General features: G+C 37.4%; 1 non-coding gene across 1 annotated transcript; it reads left to right on the forward strand.

The window, feature by feature from the left end:
* Positions 1-2,451: 2,451 nt before the first annotated feature.
* LOC111822752 (U6 spliceosomal RNA) lies at positions 2,452-2,555 on the forward strand. Its single transcript, XR_002825867.1, has one exon. It is a non-coding gene; the product is annotated as a U6 spliceosomal RNA (small nuclear RNA).
* The last annotated feature ends 1,774 nt before the right edge of the window (positions 2,556-4,329 follow it).

Consider the following 4,329-nt stretch of genomic DNA (forward strand, 5'->3'; position numbering starts at 1 on the left):
AGGCCAACTCTTCAGACAGGGATTGGACTGGACTGTGGGACATAAAGTGATACTTGTGAGGAACGTGCCTCTTAGTCAAGTAGATACAAGAGACCAAAGGGGCAGCTTCTGTCCAGAGGTGAGATGGGAAGGCAGAGAGAGTTAGGAGCTGGTTGAATGGACATGGGGAATCACGGGCAGAGGGGAGAAGTGTGCTGTCACAGAATAGGGTGAGCAGTTGGGGTCTCATAACAATATATGTAAAAAAAAGAAATTCTGTATGGGAGACTAACTTGAAATGTAAACTTCATTTAATTACAACAACAACAACAAAAAAAAGTAAGAAATGGTAAGCAAAGAGAGAAAAGGCAGAGCAATAGGAGGCTCCTTGTGCCTGGGGCTACCTAGAGAGGACCTCCTGAGTCAGACATGTACCAAGAACACATCATTTCTTCTAAAACCTTTGTCTAATATTGAACTGTTAGTATATAATTGTCCTAAAGAAACTGGCTGATTTAAAGATAGAAAAAAGAGGCAGAACGTTGTTGCCAAGAAAAAATGCCATCCAGGAATTTAAAATATTAATAACCAAGTCTGAATTTTGTTTTAATCATCATCCCCTCTTCTTATAAATTTCCATGAAGTAAAGAATTCACAAGGTACAAGATGATGAGTCAGAGTCTATTCCTTTATAGAATTCATGTCTGAGTTGTTCTTTGGGGAAAAGAGCTGGGTTAAATGAGACCAAATGCTTTGCATGTTTGATTTGAAGTGGATCTGACAATGACACACCAAGGAGGCATCTGCATTAGGAGGCAGAGGTGGTGCTGCTAAGCAGGGAGCTAGAGGCATAGAAATCTATAACAACAAAGAAGCAGCCCCAATAGCATTAATTTAGGACTGCCTGTCACTTGTAACTCTTGGGGACAGTGGTATAAGGAGAACTGGCTAGGACTGCAAAGAGGCCTTGAACTTTTCAGTTGCAACTGGCTATATGGACTTGCCCCTTAAATTTAGCACCCAGGAGGAAGAAGGACTGAAGGAAACTGACAGAAGGTTAGTGAATTATCCACTGAGGTAGATTCTCTCTTAAATAAGGAGGCCCCAGGGCATGAGTTCCCAGCAATAAACTTACAATATTAATTCACTTGCGATCAGGGCTTCTGTTTTCAAGGAGGGCCTGTTTGTCACAAATTGGATGACTGCCGGCTGACCTGGTATCCCCTCAATAGCACCTCAGGTGTAGTCTGTTGAGAAATGGGAAACCCAGCCCGATTCCAGAAGTCATGGTGGGAGTCAATTCCCAGCTTCCATACATGAAAAACAAATGGATTTTATACAGGGGCAGATTAACCAGTAAGCACAGTACGCACAGGCTTACAGTAAGCAAGGTACTCACGGGCTTACAGTAAGCATGGTACACATGGGCTTACTTATGTGTACTTACTAACCTGTAGTGCAGAACCGTACTATAAATTAGTAAATACGCACAAGTAAGCCTGTGCAAACCTTTCTTATTGGGTAATCCATCCATGATTTTATACGAGATACAGAAAAGAGCAATGAAAGTTTTCCCAAGAATCGCAAAATATTACAGATGGACAGATCCTTGAGATTATCCATTTCAGCATCCTTATTTTAGAAAAAGATGTTCAAAGTTCCAGAGAGATTAGAGGACAGAACCAAGATTACAGCGTTAAAACAACAACTGCAACAACAAAAACTCAATGTAAAGTAGTGGTTTAAAAAGTATATTCTAGCATCGGACTGGCTCAGTGTGAATGCTGACTCCACTAAATACTGACTATTTAACTTTGAGAGACTTACTAAATCTTTCTGCATTCATATATGGTGGTCATAGTTTCTACTACTCTGACAGTACTGTGAAGATTAATAATTAATACAAAGTGGTTTGTAAATAATCGGTAAATATTAATTATTCATAATAATAATGTGATGATGATGGTAATAAAGACAACTTATTCAGTATTATTATCTGTCAGGACAAAAATCAATCCAGGGATCTATCTTTGTGCCCTCTGATACTCATCAACACTTTCAGAGTCAAATTTAACTCTAGTTAAACGAGGACTGAACTTAAAAGCTGAGTCTAGAGAAGGAGCTAACTGAACTACTGGCAGGATATGGACTGGAGTGTTGTTGGAAAAGTTGGAGAGAGTGAAGTGGGTAAAAGAACAAATTTAAGGAGCTTAGTAATATGTGCAACAGTTGAACCTGCATGAACATGGAGTCATGGACAGATGTCAGCCTGAAAGAGGGATCTAGCGGATTGTCAGAGAACTCTGTAGCGATCTTATTCTGGATAACATATTCATATATATCTTCAATATAAGAATAGAATATATGCTATCAAATAGAAAAAATTAAATTGATAAGGGCAGATGTTGACGGACTAAAACCAAAAGTTAAATCTAGAAATAAAAACGTGGGTGGCAAAGATATTTGGGAACAGTGCTCACTTCGGCAGCACATATACTAAAATTGGAACGATACAGAGAAGATTATTAGCATTGCCCCTGTGCAAGGATGACATGCAAAAAAAAAAACAAAATTTGGGAACAAACAAGGGTGATGGTTGAATAACATGATGAACATAAGTTAATGTCAACAAATGGTACATGTGAAGAATGTCAAAATGCAAGTGTTTTGTTACATACATATTTATCACAATAAAAAAAAACAAACAGCATAAAGAAAAAATGGAGGAGATACGTTTTAGCAGCAGCATATTCCAAAAACATTTAGCAGTTTCAGCTGTCATTAAACCTACAGCAATGCAAAACCTAACAAGCATTAAAATTGATTGATGGAGAACCCTTATACATGGCCATGCATCAGATGAAAATTGTGAGCAAATATGTTATCATGAATTTAAAAAGCTGAATGACTATTGTCCCTCTGGAATATCATCACAAAGCAGAAATCAAAGTCCTCAGGAAGAAATGATGAGAAAAGTGGAGGAGATGAAATAATAAGCTGACAGACCTCAAGAAAGAAGTAGACAACAAACAAATAAAGCCTACGCAAGAGTAAAGATAAAGCTGGAAATCATACAAAAGAGAAAATAACATGGACAGAAAGAATGGAAATAAAGCAAATTTACCAAAAGAAATAAAACAAAGCATACAAATGAATGAGAGAGAAAATGATAGAGAAAACAGGCCAAAGGAAAACCAGCAAATATATAAGTAGAGCCCGAAGAAGAACACAAAACTACTGGGAAAAAATAATTATAATTCAAGAAATTTTTCCTGAAATAAAAGTACACTTGAATCTATATGCTAGGGAAATTAACTGAGAGCAATGGATATCAATATATATGAACTTAAAATTCAAAATCCCTTTAGCGGACAAAAAAAAGTATACACACATATATATAAACATGAAAGATGCGAAAATCCATAAAAACATTCAAACCTAAAAACTTGTAGAACAATATTGTCATGGATTCAGTTGTATCCCCCAAAAATACCTGTCATCTTGGCAGGGTCATGATTCCCAGTATTGTATGGTTGTATTATCTGATGTGATTTCCTTATGTGTTGTAAACTCTATCACTATGATGAGATTATATGTGATCTCCTTATGTGTTGTAAATTCTACCACTGTGACGAGGTTATACTGATGAGGTTGACAAGATTAGTGTCTTAATGCAATCTCTTTTGAGATATAAAAGAGAGAAGCAAGTAGAGACGCATGGGAACCTCACACCACAAAGAAAGCAGTGCCGGGAGCAGAGTGCATCCTTTGGACCAGAGGTTCCTGTGCTGAGATGCTCCCAGACCAAGGAAAGATTGATGCATCACAAGGACCTTTCTCTAGAGCTGACAGAGAGAGAGAACCTTCTGGAGCTGAGGCCCTTAGTTTGGACTTGTAACCTACTGGACTGTGAGAGAATTAACTTCTCTTTGTTAAAGCCATCCACTTGTGGTATTCCTGTTGGAGCAGCTCTAGATGACTAAGACAAATATCTAAAATGAACTTAAATAAATATAAGTCAAGAAATTTATATCAAGTCAAATGATTCTTGGGCTATAAAGACTATAGGCAAACTGTTGACTATGTAAGAACTAAAGAAAAATTGTTCCCATGAGTCTTTTTGAGGAAATTACTAGAGACCAAAGTTCAGCCTTCAAGAATGACTGGAGGAAAACCATAGCAATGGGCTAGCAAGGGAGTATTGAATGGTTAATAGTTGGGATTCAAAGGATATAATTTAATGCTGACAGGTCAAATACCAGACATATAAGAGCATTTAACTCTACAATGACAATCATCAAAAAGGATTCTAAAGTTGACCAAAATTGAGGGGTAGAGAGGAGACAGAGG

The sequence above is a fragment of the Trichechus manatus genome, unplaced genomic scaffold (assembly GCF_000243295.1).
Source record: "Trichechus manatus latirostris isolate Lorelei unplaced genomic scaffold, TriManLat1.0 scaffold00206, whole genome shotgun sequence".
Lineage (NCBI taxonomy): Eukaryota > Metazoa > Chordata > Mammalia > Sirenia > Trichechidae > Trichechus > Trichechus manatus.